This window comes from Macaca fascicularis, chromosome 15 (genome assembly GCF_037993035.2).
Source record: "Macaca fascicularis isolate 582-1 chromosome 15, T2T-MFA8v1.1".
NCBI classification, from domain to species: domain Eukaryota; kingdom Metazoa; phylum Chordata; class Mammalia; order Primates; family Cercopithecidae; genus Macaca; species Macaca fascicularis.
The window spans coordinates 113535836-113558386 of record NC_088389.1 but is presented as its reverse complement, the minus strand read 5'-3'; the positions used below and the strand labels follow the sequence as shown (position 1 = coordinate 113558386).

The 22551-nt window shown below is 39.7% G+C and overlaps 1 long non-coding RNA gene across 1 annotated transcript in view; it reads left to right on the top strand.

Moving 5' to 3' along the window:
- Positions 1-352: 352 nt before the first annotated feature.
- LOC135967592 (uncharacterized) overlaps positions 353-22551 on the top strand; it is a 179730-nt gene continuing 157531 nt past the window's right edge. Inside the window, exons 1-2 of the long non-coding RNA XR_010581748.2 lie at positions 353-397; positions 12529-12659. This is a non-coding gene — a long non-coding RNA (uncharacterized lncRNA). The remainder of the gene's footprint in view (positions 398-12528; positions 12660-22551) is intronic.

The following is a 22551-nucleotide window of genomic DNA, read 5'->3' as shown; positions in this document are numbered from 1 at the left end:
TCCTACGAATCGAAAGCAGTTATATAATGTGGCCAATCTCTTTGAGGCTCCTCCAGACCCGTTATCAACTCTAGTTGCACCTTAAAATCGCTTGGGGATATAGTTTGTCTTTGTTGTATCCCAGATTTACATATATTTAAAGGTATCTCAAATGACTTGTAGGTAAAAGGAAATAAGAAAGGGCAGCATTTGTAAATAAGACCAGCTTCCTCTTTTCTGCCTTCCTAACTCAACCTTTTCTTCTTCCGGTAGTTCTCCGAGAGGTAATAGAAGGCTCCAGGTGGGTGTTTGTTGACTTGAGGGTGTTTGATCTGGCAGTGCTTCAACACTCTGTGTGGGAGCGTGCTGGCTCACTCCAGAGCTTACTCACTTTCAGGAGCCACAGGATGAACACAAGGTACAGGTTTTTCACTTGTTTTTCTCTTTTTTTTTTTTTTTTTAAAAAAAAACAGCTTTACTGAGGTATAATTGATATATTTAAAAACTGCCTTTGGGAGGCCGAGGTGGGGGGATCACGAGGTCAGGGGTTTGAGACCAGCCTAGCCAACATAGCGAAACCCCATCTCTAAAAAATAAAATACAAAAAATTAGCTGGGCGTTGTGGCGGGTGCTTGTAATCCCAGCTACTTGGGAGGCTGAGGAAGGAGAATTGCTTGAACCCGGGAGGTGGAGGTTGCAGTGAGCCAAGATCGTGCCACTGTACTCCAGCCTGGGAGATAGTGCGAGACTCCATCTCAAAAAATAAACAAACAAAAAGCTGCACATATTTAATGTATACAATCTGATGAATTTGGACATATGCATACACTCATGAAACCATTGCCACCATCAAAGTAGCAGATATATTCATCACTTCCAAAAATGTCCTTCTGTCCCTTTGTTCAGTGGTAAGAGTATTTGACATGAGATCCACCCTCTTAAATTACAACACGCACAATTTAGTATTGTTAACTACAGACAGTATGTTGTATAGCAGATCTCTAGAACTTACTCATCTTGCATAACTGAAACTTTATACCAATTGAACCACATCTCCCTATTGCTCTTCCATTTTTAATTCTGAAAGCAGTAGAAGAATGATGTAGGATTTTTAGACTCTTCAATAATCAGATAAGAAATGAGAGGGGGAAAGGGAGCTCTAGGTTTGAGAAATTTGCATAGAAAAAAAGATTTGTTTCAGTCATTGTGCATTACAGTATTGATGGTGTCACTGTTTGGAGTGTTTTTGGATCTGGTTCTTTTAAAAATACTTAGGGACATCCCGGCTACAAAGACACAAGGCATTTTGCACAGGTTGTGTGTTTAAGCTCATGGGAAGACAGTCATAAAGCACATCTTCCATGTCCACCTTCTGCTGGGTATTGAGAAAACTCTTTTCTCTTTGCCTAAGCACCTGTGTTGAATTTGGTAGCTGTGATGTTTGGACTGATTCAGCAGTAATTAATCTCCAGGCTAATTATGAGCTCTGTTGTCATTTTGCTTGATGTAATTAAACTGCATAGCTGGAGAAAGTTTGGAAACTACAGTTTCCAAGAAAACTCTTCCCTGTAACTTGGCAAGGAGCTTCAAGAGTGACAACATAATCAGCCAATTAAATATAAGCTGGAAGCCTGGTGTCCTTCAGGATGAGTTTATGGGAAGAAGACAAATGTGTGTTCACAAGAGGCACCTGCTGTTTTACTGCTGTCTTTTTGGAAAGAGTTTAAAGTATTCTAGAGGTTTTCTCTCATTAATCCTTTTGATAGCATTATTAAACAGTAAATGGAACAAGCATTTTAGTCCCTTTCCAACAGATGAGATGATTAACATTGTGAAGGTTAGTTGTCAAAGGGCACAGTGACCATGCGTCAGAAGAGATTCCAATGACGCATTTTTTTTAGAAAATATGATGTTTCTCTGCACAGATTTCTATAATACCCCTCAGCTATATAAGAAGATTATACTAGCATGAAATATGAATATGTCCTTTGGTGAATAAATTCTTTAAGTCTTTTGGGGCCAAAGTTTTATTTCATGTTTTCATCTAAGGTAAGGAGATATAGACCACACGCCAACTGTAACCTAATGGAGGGAGAATGTGGCTGAATCTCACTGGCCTTTGCCTTGCTCAGCCAAAAACATCTACTGTAATTGCAGTGTTTCTAAAACCATATGTGTGTGTGTGTGTGCACTCCCCTCCTCATACTCAAGGACTCAGCAGGATGTGGGGTGATACATGGACTCACATAAGTAGAGCTCTTAAATTGTTGTATTTTTCATAGTTACCTTATATATTTGACAATGGCTTTCTATTAGCCATAGTAGGAGAAAAAGTCCTTTTAAAAAGACATTTATTTTAGTAAAACTGTGAAACATACAATATAAAATGCTAAATAATGATAATTTGATTTGATGTGTGGGTAGAACCCAAATCATGAAGGTGGCACTTGAATGACTCAAGTTTGAGAAACAGGGGCCTCTATCCATTGTCCCCTACTCCTGTTAAGAGGACTGTCTGCTAATTCCTTTGCTTCAACAGTAATTCATTTTGTGAGAGACAGGTCAGATAAGAAATCTAACGTGTTATACTCTGAAGTCGTCAATATATATGACAGTATCATCACAATAAAGAAAAAATAATGGAAACCATATCCAAGCTCTGCCTGGTGTCTCCGGATTAATTTTAGTGCCTAATCATTTGACTCATCAAGGCTTAGATCTTATGAGCATGAGATTTAGTGCCTGTGATAACCACATATTATGATTATGCCCTAAGAGTATTTATCCTTACTTACCCTGGCATGCCAAGGAAACTAGCCATACTTACATCCTTATCTTCATAACTACAGATAACACTATAAATGGCCAGATTCAGGTTTTTCGTATTGTCTTTGGCTTTAGAAAATAAGAGAGACCCTAAAGGAAAATATCCTAATCCACACTTCTTGAATGACTGATACACATAAGGACATAGATAAATCTTTTTCTGGGGGTGGGGGGTGCGGGGAGGAGTCTCACTTTGTAGCCCAGGCTGGAGTGGAGTCACTGCACCCTCTGCCTCCCAGGTTCAAGCAATTCTCCTGCCTCAGCATCCCAAGTAGCTGGGATTGCAGGCACCTGTCACCACACCCGGCTAATTTTGTGTTTTTAGTAGAGATGGGGGTTTCACCATGTTGGCCAGGCTGGTCTTGAACTCTCGACCTCAAGCAATCCAAAACACCTTGGCCTCCCAAAGTGCTGGGATTACAGGTGTGAGCCACTGTGCCTGGCCGGCGCCCAGCCGACATAGATGAATCTTAAAGTGAAAGATGCCAAACTCAAAATGTTACACACTCTCTAATTATGTTTATATGACTTTCTAGACAAAACTATCGGGACAGAAAACATAGTCATGGTTGCCAGGGGCCAGTGGTTGACTTTGGAGGAGCCTGGGAAACTTTTCAGTATGATGAAACCATTCTTAATCTTGACCTTGGTGGTTGCTGCATGACTGTATCTAATTGTGAAAACTTCTAGGACTAGAAGGGTGAATTTTACTGGCTATAAATTATGCCTCAATAAACCTGACTGGAAAAGAAATATGTTTTAGTGTTTCAAAAGACAAATTACAAGTACAGTGTGAAGTAACAGTCAAACTCAAACAAAAGGCCAGCCAATACCTGCAACTCGTTCCTCAAGGGACGAGAAAGTCAGATTCAACCTTTGAATTGATTTACATCGATGGGCATCCTCTTAATCTGTATGACTAGGTTAGAAATGTCCAGTGTATGCTTTTATACAAACTGTTCCCATTCAATCTTTTTGTGTTTGTTCACGATGACATTCATTTCAGTGCTATTGCTTCTCATAGTGGGAAACATGTTTAGGTTCTGGCAATGTTATGGCAAAAAGTAGTTTCCTACCGGATATAGTAACTCAGCTGAAAATGATTGTTCTGGAGCAACTTTTTAAAAGAGAAAACACCATCTTTGCTTTTGGTACAATTAGGAAATTCCTAAGAGTCAAAATTAGGAAAGCATAACCTTTTTGAGAAAACATTCAGAACTATTTGGGAATGGCCAGCTTATTTAATTGTGTGATCAGGAGCAAATAGAGATTCGTTTCCACGTAAAAGTAGACTTTTGCCAGGAGTTGGGCAAGTGATGTGAATTGTGAGATGCCAAGACAGACATGTGAGGACAGCTGCCTGTGATGCTGTGGTACATCTTCCTGGAGGCTTGTCACTCGCTGGCTTCTTGAAACATATGCTTGTCCTCTGGTTTGGTGAAGTAAGAACCACTCAAAGCTTTCAATGAGTTGATTGAAATTGCTTAAATAAATAAGATCATGTAAATTATGACACTTAAGGAAAACCATATTGGCACATTTTTATAGGTTCCTATACCTTGAAAATATAATGTATCAAGGTATAATGTATGACGTTTAAGCATGTTTTCATAGACATTGTTTTCATAGGACTAATTTATTTTCATTGGAAGGCTAAGTATATTGTTGGCAATAAAGATCATTCCATAGTTCAAATAAAAGGTGCCTTTTTCCTGTGGCTTTTCAGGGAAGTTTTAAAAACTGTAATACAAGAATTTCTGATTGATACATGTTATTAGTCTAGTTTTCATAACTGCAAGTGTTATGATTCAAGTGCTGATTTCTACCATTTCTATTTTATTTTATTTATTTTCCTTTCTTATTTTCTGATGATTACAAATGGTTAACCATGTTCACTTTCTGATATCTATGACACCATTTTTAAAAATGCAGACCTTACCAGAGCAAGCTCCTGGGATTGTTTACTGATCACTGACTCAGCTAATTCTTCACAAACCTTGCAAGCAATCCAGAGCAGCTCATTTTTGTTTACTTATTTCAACAAAAGATAAGTTGGTCCCATCTGCTCCACTGTTGGGCACACGAATTCGACCAGCCAGTCATTGCGTCCTGTTCTTCCTCTGGCTCCAGTGACTCATATTCCAGTGGACTGGATATAGTAAATCAGCTGATCACACGACCTATGACAGGCCATTAAGAATAAATTCATGATGTTTTGCTAACATTATGGAGAAGACATATCTCCATAACTTATCTGCTGGTGTTACTAACCAAGTGCAATATTTCTGGGGCCACCTTTAATCCTACTGTAAGAAAGTCTTTGGAGAATACAGAGAAAACCAGAGACAGGGAATGGGGGGAGAAATTCTTCTGTCTTCCTTAGAGAACCTGATTCAACTTGCCTGACGCTGGTATCAGGCTACTCCTAGGCTTAAGAATATACAAGACAATATTTTTTAACCTAATGGAAGTTGAATTTCTGCCCCTTACTAAAAAAGACGACTGACTAAAATACTCATTGTATGCAAAGATTCTGGATAATAGATACATTTCTGGTTTCCAAGAGTTTACAATAAAAAGCAGAAAGTATAAAAGATAATAATATCCAGTTAGGATTACTCTTCACAATGTCCTGTTTTTCTCTCTATCCCAGAATTTACTACTTTATGTCAGGATTATTTGCATATATCTTTTTCTTTTGTGACAGATTACAGAGAAGAGAGCCTGGTTATCTATTCAGTTTCTTGTTCTTAAATATCTAGTACAAGTGCTTTGCATGTGGAAATGTTCAGGAAGTTTTCACGGAACTTTACATGAAAAGACAATATTACTCAGGGACTGATGGTATTGGATGAGTGGTTTAGAGCATGAGGTCCTATCATTTTGGGGTTAAATGGCATTTTTTTTGTCCCCTAGTCAGGGTCCTCACTCAAATTGCTGCCACTAGATGATTTGTGCTTTGTTTTGTTCTATAGAGCAAGGCAATATTTCTGGGGCTCAGTACTAGACGGAGGCAGCTTTGTACTAGGATGGGAGAAGGGAAATTGGAAGACTAAGGCTCCAGGAGTTTACATTTTTTGCAAAGAATATGCTTTATTATCCAAATAATGTCAAATTAACCTGTTCTTTTACCAAACTCACACTTATGAATCATCAAATTCTAAGTTTAATAAGGAAAAGAACATGGAGAAAAAGATAGCTCCCACAAATCAAAAATATGTGCAATAACAATCGTATCTTGATTGTAATCATTGTTTTGACATTCTTTAGCTCAGTTACTCCTAGCTAGTTTTATATAGTTGCATTGTGAAAACATTTTCATAGTTAATTAAAATTAAATATACTGAAAAGGTCTGATTCTTTCTTCACTCGCAGGAGATATGAGTCTTTCTTCTTCCTGGAACAAACTAAAGTGAACTTCTTTCCTGTCTGCTATTTCTCCGTCTTTCTGAAGTGGAAGCAGCTGAAGCTCCTTTCTCCAAAGTATATAACTAGATATTTGCATTGAACAGTTCTTTCTTTTAACTTTTAATTAATACAGGCATGAGTGGGAAGGTCTGCCTCTTACAGGAATGTATATTTGAGGACAAAAAAATGCTTTTATTACAAAAGGTAAGACTCAGAGAAGGAACCGAAAATGCCCAGGTGATATTCAAAATCTATATGCTCTTTATCTTAGATTATGCCATTCTGTGGTATATGAAATAATGATGGCTTATGTTTAATAATCCTTTCTATGATTTCATTAGATAAATAAGAGTATATGCTTTTCGTAAGAAGAGGACAGCTGGAATCAGACAGACCCAAATGAGAATTCCTGCATCATCATTTGCTAGAGCTGTTAGTGTAGACAAGCCACTTACTCTGTTTCAGCTCCATCTTACTCATCTGTTCCACTCTGTTTCAGCTCCATCTTACTCGTCTGTTCCCCGTGGGACTGCTGTGAAGACTAAATGTTCTAATGACTAGGAAGCAAAAGCACAGTGGTGGTGGTGGCAGTGGTTAAAAATTAGCAGGAGTGGCCAGGTGCGGTAGGTCACGCCTGTAATCCCAGCACTTTGGGAGGCTGAGGCGGGTGGATCACCTGAGGTCAGGAGTTTGAGACCAGCCTGGCCAACATGGTGAAACCCTGTCTCTACTAAAGATACAAAACTAGCCAGACATGGTGGCACATGCCTGTAATCCCAGCTACTCGGGAGGCTGAGGCAGGAGAATCGCTTGAACTCGGGAGGTGGAGGTTGCAGTGAGCTGAGATGGCGCCACTGCACTCCAGCCTGGACAACAGAGGGAGACTCCATCTCAACAACAACAATAACAACAACAACAACAACCAAAAAAAGAAAAATTAGCAGGACTGGTCTCTATTTCCTTCCTAGGAAACATGATGTGAGGACAATTCTGTTGTTTTCCAGGGTTGATTGGGTAACATGGCTGGCTAGGTCCCCTTCTTCCTCCACACTCCAGGTGTGCCCCTCCAGGGATGCATATGTGGTTGAACAGGGTATCCTCTCAGGATGGAGAAAAACTGTTCCTCAGTTTAAGGCACATTTCCAGGGAACATGGGAATGAAAAATGGTATAAAAGAAGCTGAGACGGGCGGATCACAAGGTCAGGAGATCGAGACTATCCTGGCTAACCCGGTGAAACCCCATCTCTACTAAAAAAAAAAATACAAAACACTAGCTGGGCGAGGTGGCGGGCGCCTGTAGTCCCAGCTACTCGGGAGGCTGAGGCAGGAGAATGGCGTAAACCCGGGAGGTGGAGCTTGCAGTGAGCCGAGATCCGGCCACTGCACTCCAGCCTGGGCGACAGAGCGAGACTCCGTCTCAAAAAAAAAAAAAAAAAAAAAAAACCGGCCAATAATGCTGTCAAATTGTGAGAATGAAACTAATGTTGATTTTCATGTAGCTGATTTTTTTTTTGTAAAAGGAATTAAATTTAAACAAAACCAGCTTTGATCAAAGAAGCTGACCCATTTTTTTTTTTACAAGAACTAAGGATGTTACTAAGAATTTAACAGTTTATTGCTAGAATAATAATAAACAGTTTATTGCTAGAATTCCTCCACCATGAGTGGAGGAATTTTTGCCTCTTGTTCTTTGTTAAATCCCAGCTCCCAAGACAGTGCCTGTCATATAAGAGGCACTGAATAAATAATTATTGAATGAATAAATGCACTATTGCTAAAAGAAAAACAGGTGGACATGGACTGAATTTTCAGCATGATAAATGTGGCCATGCAAAATAAATTAGATAGAAGCAACATGATTAACCCAGGAAACTTAAATTCCGCTTCTCTGAAAATCTGTAAGATTTCTCTACTACTCTCTAAGAGTAGTCTTCATGCTTCTGTTTCCAAGATTGTGTCAGTCTAACCTTTGAAGAGAAGAGGATGGCCCAAATACATTCTGAGGTTTGAAGGTTCTAGAAGTCTCATGGAAAGCTTCACATTTGTTTGTAAGAGTTTTCCTGATCTTAGGACTGGGCAAGTTTTTCAGGGCTATGGGGATATTTATCCATGGTTAATCTTCTACCCCAATCATGCTTTAAGACAAATTTTCTTTCTACAGATCCATATTGCTTCTTACGCTATTTCATTGGAAGCCATCTGTTATCTGTGTGTGCCGATGATAATGACCAGAGTGATATTTATTCATGGATCACCTTTCCTTCACAGAAAGCAGGAATCAGTTCCAGTATCTGGGCCATAAGTAAATATTAATAGCTGAATAACATTGTTGCTTTCTGTCTGCAGGCAACAGAGAAAGGAGTCTTGCTCATGGTTTCACAGATAATAGTGATTTTCTGTGTCCCAGACCATCTTCAGTCCAGGATATCATAATATATGCCTTATGGTTCTATTTTCCTTTCGAAAATAGTGCAGTAGATCAAAGTATTTATTTTCTTTCTAAGAATAGCTCTTCATTCATTCAAACTCCTTCTCTGAAACATGTATTTCTACTAAAAGATTTCCTGGAAATTTTGTGTAGAAAACAGTGCTCACTTTATAATTGGTTTGAAATCAAGTAGTATTTTAAGAAATAATTTTCTTATTATCATGCTGGGGTACTGATAATTTTTTAAGGAAAAGGTAACTAATTTGATAATTAAGTACTCTATATTTCTATACCAAACATCTAAAAATGAACAGGTTTCATGCTACATTTAGAATTAGGTTTTTTTTTTTTTTTTGACTCTTTCCAGAAATAAACTGCAGTCCAAAAGCCTCTATCATAGCCATAATACATCCCAGGAAGGCACAGTTGGAAGACAAGTTTGAAACAATGAAACTCACAGATTAGAAAGACACTCAATACAGATTTAAATTTCATACATCATCAAAAATGCCCTATGATGATGTTGATAAAACCGAAAAACTCAGTTTGCTAAGATCAATTTTGTTACATTACCTATGTAAGTAAAAGACAATGCACCTGGTGAAATTAAGGTGACTAAAATAGCAAGAGACATCCAATACTCTCTGGTTCACTTTGAAGGTATTATTTATGAAGGTACTTTAGTATCATATATAATGCAAATGACAATATTTCTAGAAATATATTTGTGCTCTATGGATTCATGGATGATAATGCCTGGAGCATTCCAACAGAGGTAGTTGCATGAATTAATGGAACACATCTGGGCATGAGTCCAATAAAAATGTTAGCCGAATGCTTCCTTGGGGGGAAAAAAGATACTGAGAAGTAGATAGCTACAAGCAACTGATGCTGGTTAAACAGAACATCCTCCTTACTCTTTTTCCACTCACTTCAGAACTAGGTCAGCTATATGCCTTTGAGAGAGGAGGAAGGCTTCAAGGAGTAAGTTTACTTTAATGTAGTCACTTTTCAAGTAATTTACTTCTTTTTGGATAGATCGACATTGCATATGAATACCCAGGCTTACTAGCAAGTCCTTAATAATGAAGTCTCCACATTTAATGCTGATATCTCAGATTTATGCTGCACACTTCTTAGAAGATCAAAGTACAGTACTTAATTCTCAATTTCTATGGAACTATATATGTGAATACATTTATTTTGTGTTGAGAACAGTGGAAAGAAATAGAATGACATTAACCAGGCCTTATGGGAAGAGTTCTCTTCTTTCCAGCTCACACTTTTCCATGAGGACATAAGGAAATAAAAACCCTAGGCTCATAAGAACCTCTATGCCCCACTTGCCAGTCAGGAATAGAAGGCCGTGGGAGGGACTTTAATTGATTTGTAACGGGAATAGCAGAAAGGACAGTGTGGTGTGTGACAGTTCACCCAGGTGGACTGGCACTTGATCTTTATTCTCCAACTACAGTCATGTAGTGATTATATCATTACAAAAATGAAAGAAAAAAAGACCTCTCCTCCGTCTATCACAATTATTTTCTGAGGCTCCACTGGAATACTGTGTGTAGAAATGTTTTGATGATTGTAAAGGAAGATGCAATTGTGAAGTGCGGATGTTATTATCCTCTCTAATGGAAAGCTCCCTGAGGGTTTATACCTTTCATAAACCTCTTCCAGCTGCCTACTTTATTTCCCAAATACTCCTCCTTTGGCTCTTCCTTCCTTTCGTTCTAATTACATCCATGAGGAAGCCTCCATTAGGAATTAATGAGCATTAGTACCTTAATTTACCATCTGCTCCCCCATTCCCCCTTTAACAAATGAAGGTGTGTCTCAGCTTCAAGACCTTATGTTGGTTGTAGCCAGGCAGATGGGAGCGATTCAGATGAGAAAGACTCCTTTTCGAGGGTACCAAGGTCATATGTGGATTAAGCGCTGCTTTTGGAAGCCAGATGGTAACTAGAAGGTGAGAGGCTCTCGGTTTAGAGCCCCTGCTATAGAACATACTGGACCCACTGGCATTTGTTTATTCAAGCAGGCATTTATTAATTCAACTGCATTCCTTGTGTGTCTGGTATGTGACAACCCATATGCCAGATAGTAGAGATATAAGGTTGAATAAAACAGAGCTCTTTTCTTGAATTGCTCACAGCCTGGTGGAAGAGACAAGTACATGTACTCAGGTAATTGTAATGCAATGTTTGATATGCTGTATAATAGTGATATTGCACTGAGTCTAGCTTTGGATGTGTGGAACCGAGCTACTCTCAAAATTTGGGCCTTTCAGAGAAAGTACTGTTCTCTAAGCTTCCTCCATGTCTATTAGCAAAGGGGAGCTGGTTTGTGGACCACTAGCCAACTGATAACCCCAATTCCGTATCTCTCTTGTCTTTTCTGCCTATATATGCTATGTTTAGTATAGATTTCACCTCCGATGGAACTGCAGCATCAGAAGTATTTATATGTACAGAGAGAGTAAAATAATCTCCTTATAGCTATTCCTAATAACTATGTGTCCTTTATTGTTTAGTGAAGAGGGTGGTGAATTAGAATCCTAATAGAAAGCAGATGGCACTCAAAACTATTTACAAAGGTGTGAGCATAACCTCCACGCAAGGGATTGTATAGGAATCTGGGGATAGTAGCAGCTGAGCTGACACAACTTCTGAGTCTGAAGGAAGACAGAGAACAATCAATTTCTGAAACCTTGAAGAAGAATGTCTTATAAAATTGACCTCCTTGAGAGGTACAGTGGCTTTCTAGCGGAGGGACATGGCAGGTCCACATTCAGGCTGTCTCACAGAGAGAGAACCAGAAAACAAATGCCATGACCCCACTCTCCTCTTTTCTCCTTCAAATCTCCTCTCTGGTGCTCTCTATTGTCCAGACCACGGTAGACTGCATCCATGCAGGTCACCAGAGGGATGGAGAGTGGACCCAGAGAGAGAAACAGGATAACCATCAATGAGAAATCACAAAAACTCACCAATCAAGCAAGTAATTATGCTGAACCCCGTTGGGCACTCTCTAATTGGATGTCCTGGGTCCTCCCAATTCTTAGTCCTTTAATACCCGTTTTTCTCCTTCTCTTATTCAGACCTTGTGTTTAGTTTCATTTAGTCTCTCAATTCATACAAAACCACATCCAGGCCATCACCAATAATTCTATACGACAAATCCTCCTTCTAACAATCCCACAATATCACCCCTTACCCCAAAATCTTTCTTCAGTTGAATCTCTCCCACTACAGGTTCTCACGCCGCCCCAATCCTGCTCGAAGCAGCCCTGAGAAACATCGCTATTATCTCTCCATATCACCCCCAAATTTTTCACCACTATAACACTTCACCACTATTTTGTTTTGCTTTCCTTATTAACATAAGAAGAGAGGGATGTCAGGCCTCTGAGCCCAAGCTAAGCCATCATATCCCCTGTGACCTGCATGTATACATCCAGATGGCCTGAAGCAACTGAAGATCCACAAAAGAAGTGAAAATAGCCTTAACTGACGACATTCCACCATTGTGATTTGTTTCTGCCCCACCCTAACTGATCAATATACTTTGTAATCTCTCCCACTCTTGACTCTCCAGCTGTAACATGAAGGTGTGGGGGGTACAGATTTGTCTGCTCCAAATACATTTTATATATATGCATATATAAAGTGCATACCTATTTAATGTATACATAAATATATATGCATGCATGTCTGTTTTTTGAAAGTAATAGCACACAAGTTTTATATAACTACTTTCTTACTTGAGATGCTTGCAGAGACATTTGAACCAAACATTGTAGTTTATCAAAAGCTTAGCTATATTTTCCTTTAAAAGAAAAAACTTTCTTTTTTTGAGATGGTGTTTCACTCTTGTCGCCCAGGCTGGAGTGTAATGGCGCAATCTCGGCTCACTGCGACCTCTGCCTCCCGGGTTCAAGCGATTCTCCTGCCTCAGCCTCCTGAGTAGCTGGGATTACAGGCACCTGCAACCACGCTTGGCTAATTTATTATGGTAAGTTTCAAACACATACCCAAGTGAGAGAATGGTATAATAACCCCCTAAATGTCCATTATCTTGATTCAGCACTTGTCAATTCGTGATCAATTGTGTTTCCTTCATACCTCTATTTAATCTCTCCACTCTTATTACTTTGAAATACATCCCAAACACCATAGCCTCTTACATTTGGCTTTTGTTAGTTGAAAGGCATGTTAAAATAATTTTGTAATGAACCACCTCTCTCAATCACAAATTAAGGATAGACATACAAGAGCTAAATCATTGGCAGTATTTAATATATTTTTTTAAAAAATCAGTCAGCCCTATTTGGCTATATTTAAAAATGACAAATAAATGATTGCAGGGCTGGGCATGGTGGCTCATGCCTGTAATCCCAGCACTTTGGGAGGCCAAGGTGGGCAGATCACAAGGTCAGGAGATCGAGACCACACTGGCTAACACCGTGAAACCCCGTCTCTACTAAAAATACAAAAAAATTAGCCGGGCATGGTGGCGGGTGCCTGTAGTCCCAGCTACTCTGGAGGCTGAGGCAGGAGAATGGAGTGAACCCGGGAGGCGGAGCTTACAGTGAGCTGAGATCATGCCACTGCACTCCAGCCTGGGTGACAGAGCAAGACTCTGTCTCAAAAAAAAAAAAAAAAAAAAAAAAATGAAGGGATTGCAAAATACAATCAACTGACACTATGTAACTATTTATTTTGTTATAGTTTAAAAATACTGGCTTGTATTTTTATTTACCTCTGTTTTTCTCTTATTTCCTTTTTTAGTTAAATAAAAGAAAACTAAAGAAACTTTCATTTGGGAATTTAATTACCTGACCCTTCCCAAGAAAACATACCGGGAAGCTCTTATGGGGCACCATTTAATGCAAAGAACATTGTTTCCCTCTGATGTGTAATGTCACGCCTTCTATATAGCGTATTTCAGTACAGGAGTGGGTCTGTTTTGGGCGTCCCTTTTTATTCTGTTGGTTTACTATTTTTTTAATCAGTGTGCTAATATTGCACTGTCTGAATTAGTATAACATTATAACAGTTTTTGATATTTGGTGCTTGAAGTTTTCAAAAGTATCCTGGCCTTTCTTGGCTTGCTCTTCCATATCCATTTTAGATTCAGTTTGTCAAATTCAGTAGGGGGGAAAACAAAACCTCCAAAATCCTGTTGGTGTACAGCAGTTGCTTTCTAAAAGGAGCCGAAATGCAAGACATATTTCTTGAGAACTTTGAAAGTTTTCTGGAAGTTTCTAACCTGAAGACTGCATGAGACTGAAGCTTGAGACAAACAGGAATGAAATATTATTTTCTTTTTATTTCTACATTCATTTTTTTCTTTAAAGACAAAGTCTTGTCTGTCACCCAGGCTGGAGTGCAATGGCATAATCTTGGCTCACTGCAACATCCGCCTCTTGGGTTCAAGTGATTCTCCTGCTTCAGCATCCCGAGTAGCTGGGACTACATACATGCACCACCCTGCCGGACTAATGTTTGTATTTATAGTAGAGACAGGGTTTCACCATGTTGGCCAGGCTGGTCTCAAAAACCTGACCTCTGGTGATCCACCCGCCTTGGCCTCCCAAAGTCCTAGGATTACAGGCGTGAGCCATCTTGCCCGGCTTTACATACATTTTTAAGCAACACTTAGCCTGATGAAAAAATAATACATCTTTCTAACGTGTATGTTGAGCATAGAACTTACAGCTGTTTAGTGTAGCTTTCTACTCACTTTAACATCTTTCTGTGTTACAAGGGCTGCCACAGTGACGAAAAAGACAAGGTTGAGAAGAAATATAAAATGATTGACAGAACATCTCAGCCAGTTATCTAGAAAAATATTCACCATGGACTCCAGGGGCAATGCACTGATGGGCCAGATTCATTGGTTGATGATTCAAATATATCATTGGTGAGGATCATGGCTGCAACATAACTGAATCACCATTAACTTCAAAATAGAGGATCTGAATGCTTAGGGATTGTATAACTTACTGCTGTGTAACAAATTATTACAGACATAGTGGCATACAACCACCCAGGTTGTTGTTATCGCACAGGTTCCACGATTCAGGAGTCCAGGAATGGCTTAACCGGGTCCCCTACTCAGGGTCTCACCAGGCTTCAATAAACAAGTCACCAGACAGCATTTTCATCAGGACACTGAGCTAGGGAAGAATCTACTTCCAAATTTATTCAGGTTGTTGGCAGATTCATTTCTTTGCCTCTGCATGACCAAGGGCCCCAGCTTTCTGCTGGTTGTCAGTCGGAGGCCACCTCAGCTCCTCACCATGTGGCCTCTTCCACATGGCTGCTCCTCATCCAGTCAGAGAATCTCTGACCATACAGGGCTCAGTCCTTCTTTTCAGAACTCTCACTTGACTAAGCCAGGGCCATCCAGGATGATGTCTATTTTGATTTACTCAAAATCAACTGCTTTGGGATTTACACCTGCAAAACCCCTTCACCTTTTGCCATGCTTGATTGTTTAGAAAAAGTCATAGGTCCTATCACACCCAAAGGGAGGGGAGGATTATACAGGCTGTGAACACCAGCAGGGCAAGAGTCACTGGGCCACCCTAGGGTTTCTTTGCCACAGGGCAAAAAGAAAAATGGAAGAATAATTATCATTTGTGGTTACAATTCCAGCCACCCGTTTCTTTCCAAAGTGAGGGACATTTCTGGGATGAAACTTGCCCAGGCAGAGGTGTTCAAGGGCAAAGTATCTCCAGCCCCATTTGACTTCCTTGTGCTTGTGAGAAGTGAAATGCCACCCTTTAAGGAGCAGCCTCACTGAGCTGTTCAGGAAGGCTGTGTCACTGAGGTTGGGGAGATTGCGATGGGTTTTGTCCTCTTTAGAGGAGCCGATTTGGGGCCCGTGGCTTCTACAGGCAGGCAGCAAAGCGCTTCTTGCCATCAGCAGCCAACGATAGAGTTAAGCTCTGACTTTTGTCCCCAAGCCAGGAGTTTTTGATTAGATGCTTAATTGTGATTGGAAGCTTATGTTTAGGGTATAGGCTTAGTGACCTGAAACACTCAGGAACACATTAGTAGCTACTCTTAAGCCTGCTCTCTGAGACATGAATAAAAGGAATTGCAGGGTGTATTCTTGGCACAAATGCTGAGCAAACAATCACCTTCCTGGCGATGCTACAATTCACTGGTACAGGTGATTTTGTTCGCGGCATTTCTGTTGTACATCTCCCTTCACCTTTCTGGCCGCAACCTGTGAAAAATTTTCATCACCGTGGGGATTAGTGCCTAATGGCAAGAGAAAAAGCAATTAGCATTTCCTAACAGCTAACCAAACACAAAAGCTTCCCCAGGCCTTGGATGGAACACCTTTGACCATTCATTGCTCCTCGGCTGTAAAGCCAAGCACCTTAACAATTTGTGCTTAATTACACAGGAAAAGAGAAATCTGTTTCTCCGGGAGAGCCTCTGAGAACCTGTTGGGGAAAGCTTTCAGTTTTAATTACAGACGGAATACTGGCTGAGGCAATGTTGAAAAGGAATTACCTTTCCCTTTTTCTTCTGATTTTGCAAAACAGCTGGCCAAACAGAGAACCACGGCTCTGTTTAGGCAACCTGTGCAGGGTGGCTGCAAGGCCGTGCTGGGGTTCATTTTGCAAATCAGTTGGAAAGATTTCTTTGGGGCTTAAGGAAGCTAATTTAAACATTGCCTGTGTACAGAAACTTTAATCCCTCTTAATATGTCAGCTGTGCCATCAGACAAGCAGACCTCCTGTGCTGGTGTACTTGAGAAGAAAACCAATACCGTCTTCATTATTCAAACCATCAGCCCGTAGACAAAGGGAGAAACAAGAAACAAATCATCCTGGTGACACCCAGCTCTTTCCTATTTCATCTTGACAGGGTTTTGTTTCAATGCTGCGCTCTCCCTCTCCCCCTTCCTGCAGCTCTTGCCTCCTGTTACTCTTTATGGTAATTGAAGCTGGGCCCCAAAGCCCTCAGAGGCTTGTATCTTCTTCTCACATGAGTGACGCTTCAGTGATAAACTTGAACTTAAAGTTACTGAGGCGGAACTGAGGGTTCATTTGATAGCTAGTGGTTTTCGGCAGCTCCGCGGGGCCTCGGAGACACAGCGTGAGGTAGATTGTTAATGTCCTGTGAGGGAAAACAATAACACATTTCATTAATGCGTTCATGTGTGAAGCATCCATTAGTGCACCGGAGGTATTAATGACGTTATGCTTTAAACTGACATGCGGGGCATGACAGGAATTGCAAGGTCGGATGGGAACAGATGACATGATGAACAAACATTTGAATGGCTTCATTTGCCTGTGGGTCAAATGGTGAGTACAAGGAATGGAGGGGGTGGAGTTGGGAAGGAATACTTCTGTTTTAACATAGACCAGTGGCAGCAAAACGAAGCAGAATAAAACATACATGTATGCACATGTGCCTCCCTCCCTGCACAGAAGCAGAAGGGTGGGGGAAACGTGCATGAGAACTAGCAGGACTGGCTGAAAACTGCAGGTCATGTGACGATTTGACTGTGGGAAGGGGCCGCACAGACTCTCGGCGGTTGGGAGACTTTCCTCAGGCCAAACCTTCCTCCAGAGAATCTCATCATCAAACCAGGATAGAGACTGGGGGGTGCACTCTCTGCCCAGCCTGAAAATGAGGGATGTGAAATTTGCAAACATAAATGTTGGCCAGTAGGATCATTGGATCCTTCATCTAGCCCCTGGCAGCCTAAGACAGTTACCCTACGTTACTGGGAGAAAAGCATGAAGACTCAGACTTGACACGGACCTCTAGTAGCAGGCGGTTTGTTGCAAATTTAACAACTAGGCAGAACGTGGTCAGTGTCGGAATGGGGGTTAGCGTGAAGTGTCTTGGGAAACAGACCAAAGCGACTAATATGTAGGATAGCATCGATCTGGATTTGCCACAAAGTTTTGCTGTAGGCCTGTTTTCCCAGCATAACGACTGGGACTTTTAAAGGTATCCTAATTTGAGTTAAAACAAATCCCTGGTGTTAGGAGTCAGGACAGAACATTCTAGGATAATGTTCTGTTTCTGGTTCTAGGTGCTGGTTCCACAGGACTAGTTCACAGTGCACTTATAATTTGCACCCTTCTTTGTATGTATGTGTACATTTTTTAAAAACAGTCATGTTTTTAAATTGAATATATAAGCTGAATTGGGCAGTTACTCTTTAGCTTTTGCTTTGATCATGAGATGTAGAAAAAGTATTTGATGTTCTTCCTGGGTTGCAGCAGCTCAGTGCTCACAGTGGATTCTGAGTGGGGAGGCTTTTACAGTTGCAGATTGGGTGGTTAATGTCAGCAACACACATCTCAGGGCAACAAGTGTAATTCAACATGAAAGATCTAAGCATTTGGTGTCTTCTCTGAGGAGGACACCCTTTGCTTTTCTTACTCAGACTCCAATGGTCTTTCTCAGTCAGAGAAGACAACTCCCTTAATGCTGTTGTAAGGCAGAATGAGGGCTGAGCCGGCATCTAAATTAGCAAGAGAGTGGACTTTGCATGCTGTGAGAATTAAACGCCACCTTGGGCAATCTTAAATGACAGTCTCCCCAACAAGAAGGTTATTGCAGGATTGAACCTCACGACTTGCATATCTTTTTCTTTCCTAAGGTGGATTTTAGATCTGTTTTATACTGTTCTAAGTGACCACAGATTGGGGAAAATGTGCATGAAACTATGAGGAATTAAGATTGAGCCCCTCAAGATGTATCTAATCAATTCCTGTGACATTTGTCCCAAGACTAAATAGAAACATCTATGAAGCTTTAAGATGTTTTCCCTCCTCGATTAGAAGCTGAATATGATGAATCTTTCCCGATGATATTTTAATATTGCTATTTATTCATTGCAACTACTGACCTTAGTTAATGTTGAAAAAGACAGCGTTACAATAAATCAGAATAGCAGGAACATGCCAGGGATGGTGAACGTGGAAATTTTTTATGCCAAACATTTTTGGAACCAGGACTACCTAGAAGTGATTCTGTCTTCACCATCCTCTCTCCTCATTCCACAGACCCTTGAACTTCTGTCTGACTGTCTCTACACATCCAAGATGCCATCCTATCCAAAAGTCTGCCTGGACCCCTCCAGTATAGCTGGGCAGACCTCTGATATGTTGTTACCCGTGAAGCCAGTTTTCCTCTCTTATAGCCCTCGTTGCAAGTCTGTCTGTTTTACCAGAATATGGGTTACATGGAACGCCCGTGGCAGACTTTGATATAGGTATTCAATAAATGGATGCCAAAAGGCAATACAAGAATAGAAATATATCATTTACACATATATTTCCTTTCATAAGGAAGTTGACAGTTTGAAATGTTTCTGAAATATTCAGTTATCTTGGTACACATGTCTCAAGTTTCAAACTCATGGTTCATGTCCTAGTTAAGGAAATATCAGTTCTGGTGCAGATGAACGTCTAAACTCTGGTAGTTCAAACCATATGGAATTGCTGATAATTAATGATCTTTCAACCTATTATTTTGCTCTGTACATTAACAGATACCATTTTAATTGCAAAAAAATGTGCTTTCCTTCATAGAGATTTTAGTAACTTTTTGCCAAATGGGCACAAGCATCTGGACGCTTTTCTTTGTAAGCCAAGCTCAGAAGTTGTTGAGCATTTGCCATCTCTAATTGATGATACACGACTGTCTGACATTGACAGCGATAGTTGATGCTGGCTGGTGCTGGTGCAAGAGAGGTGAACGACATCAAGGAGGGAATCCTGGATTTAGCTTGCTCCCTGGTGCCTTCGTGAAACTCAGCATCGTGACCTTTCTGCCTGGGAGATGACTTGTGGCAGATGGCAATGAGCTAAAGGGCAGGGTTGGCATTAATTAAGTCCAAAAAAATTAATCCTGAATAATCTGAGGAGAGAACATTATAGGACTCTTTTTCGTGGTAAATGAGACTTTTTGTTTTTTATGAAGATCTTTGCTTTTGCAGAATTTCTGTCATTCATAGTTTAGGCACGGCAGAGAAATTTTCACATGTTGAAGAACGAAACCTTTGTGTTGTAGGTGGAAGGAAGGGGTTAATATGCCTTTAAAAGAGGGTAATAAAGAGCAATTACAAGTACCCCAAATTTGAAGAAGAGATGGTTCGAGGCATAGAGAAGGGTGACCCCAGGAAGTAACGTCTGCTACACTAGTCTGAGTACAGCAGTCTGACTGCAACTGATAACTTGTGAGATGACATCTTTTGAATGAACTGACCCCTGAGCAGAATGATAGGAAAGAGTGTGTCCACAGCTATACTTTCCATCACGGGAAGAGCAAAGACATGCACAAAGATAGCCATTCCCACTCATAGGCAGACATCACTAGTCAATGGCACCTCCCTGCTGAGGCTGAGCTCAGACATGACCTCAGAGTCCTTCTCAACACAGAGCTTTAGACAGCCTCTGTGAAGAAATCTATTTACTATTCCCGCACGCATCCTGAGCAGGCAAACTCTCAGAAAAATTGTGGCAAACTCACAAACAGACTGGCTCAACTTGCTGAAGAGCTTATCAAATTCAAATACTTTTCCCATAACCTTTTTCCCATAACGATCCCCTCACCAGTTCTATAACATTGGCATCCTGTGTACTCTAGTATTTGCAATTTATTTTCATCTGCTTTTCATGGAAACCTAAGAATTTAAAATAGAAGAGTATTGAAAGAAACTTCATTTGGATTTTCTTCTAAAGATACTCTTAAAACTTTTATCCTCAGTGTTTTCAGGCCAGATATATTTCTCAACAGTCACTTATTTTTGTTTGCATTCTAAATATTTGAAGGTATAATTAAATTCTATTCAAATTTTATTGCCTGTTTCATTATGAGCAAGAAAGATGTTGCCTTGATAAATACTTAAAAAGTGGCTGTCAAGAGTGAACATTTAAAACACACTGAAATTCAAATACACTGAATTTATATTTATAATTGCTCTGTGTGCATTATTTTTTCTGTTCAGACTAGGTCTATGCTGGAGTAAAAAGTGATATTTCCTTCTCATTTAATTGTTAAATTCTTCCCTTCGAACCTCCAATATTCAAAAATCAACATTCATTACTAATTCTAGGTCCCCCTGCTGCTTTTATGGAAACCAACAGAACATTAAATACTATAAAACAGGTTCATATTATAATGAAGCATTTTCTCTTCTTCTCATCAATGTATCATGCAGATGGCATCAAATGCATCCACTGCAAATAGCCAAGGCCTCCCCAGCTTATTTATTGGCCATGCCTTGAACTCAGGTGGCTCAGCACAAAACATAAACTGTAACCGTAAATTGAGAAATGGCTGGCTATTTGGCCATAGGATCTTGGTTGACTAATGCCAATTTATTTTTATTTTCTGTTTACTCGTGGTTCGAAACCTCAGAAAAGATGGTGCAGGTAGAGAGTAAAGTAAGAAAAGGACTCCCCTGCCACTCTCTGTCTCCTCTTTCCAAAGTGTTCTTTTAGTACTGAAACATGGCATGTATTTTTCTTATTCTGTTGTATGAAGCAGGTATCTCTCAGAAGCCTGTGAATGTCTTGTTCAAATAATCTCCTGTGTTTGTTCAAGCAGGATTTTCAGCAGTTGAGGCAAAAATTGGACTCATCTGGGGGCTTTTTGCTGTCTTATTTAGGCTCCCACTGAAAATAAACTAGAACCACAAGTACACTCTCATTTTTCCAGTTGTGGTTCTTTCCCAGCAACTCTTTGTATACAAAGGTCATATAATGTAATGTTTCTTTTCAGTCGGCCAGAATTTTTATTCACCTTACTGGTCTGCTTTAATGTTGGCTGAGGCAATTTGTAACAATGGGAAAATGTAGAAAAATGTAAGTGCAAGGAACCTACTGTTTCCCATCTCACATACCTCCAGGTACTTCATTTGGAGAGACCGTGTTTCCAAGTCCTTCTTAAAAGTAGATTTATTATGGTCTAAAGCAGCAATGCCTGAAATATACTGTGAGACCAATATGTAATTTAAAATTTTTTATTAACCATGTTAAGAAACATATCAAGTTAATAGGTACTTAAGTAAAAAGAAGTACATCAAATTAATTTAAATCATACATTTGATTTAACCCAATATATCCAATATGTAATCAGTACAACATGCAATCAACAGTAAAAAAATCCAACACGTAGCCTGTATAAAACTTTTTAATGAGACAATATCTTTATTTCATACTATTTTCAAAGACTGGTGTGTGTTTTACACATACAGCACATCTCAATTTGGGCAGGTCATATTTCAAATGCTCAGTGGCCACATGTTTCTAGTGGCTACCATATTGGACAGCACAGGTCTAAGGCATTGAAGCACATAATTCAAAATTTTCTATTAGTTATGTTTAAAAAGAAGCATATAAAATTGATAAGTCCCTAAGTAAAAAGGAACACATCAAATTAATTTAAATCATATATTTGACTTAACTCAATATATCCAATATGTTATCAATTCAAAATGTAATCAACATAAAAAATCAACCTGGAGCCTATATAAAACTTTTTAATGAGATATTTTATATCTCATATCTTTCTTTCATTGAAGCAGGTGTATTCATCTTGGAATTATCAATAGCAAAAGTGGCCTAGGAGAGCATGGAGTAAAGAAATCCAGATATAATTTAGAGTTTAACCATTTTTAGGAGTATTTCCCAAGAGTAGGAAGGACAAATTTGAGTTTTATCCCATATTTTAATTATTGGTCTACTTCAAATCACTTGTATCATATAGTGCTATGTACTTTTTCAAAACGTTTCTCATTTGCTACTGTTGACAACATTATGAGATTGGGGGGGCAGATGACTATATTCTATTCACTCTTTTGAGATGAGGAAACTGAGGCACAGTTAAGTGGTGACTCTGTCACTTGTATGACA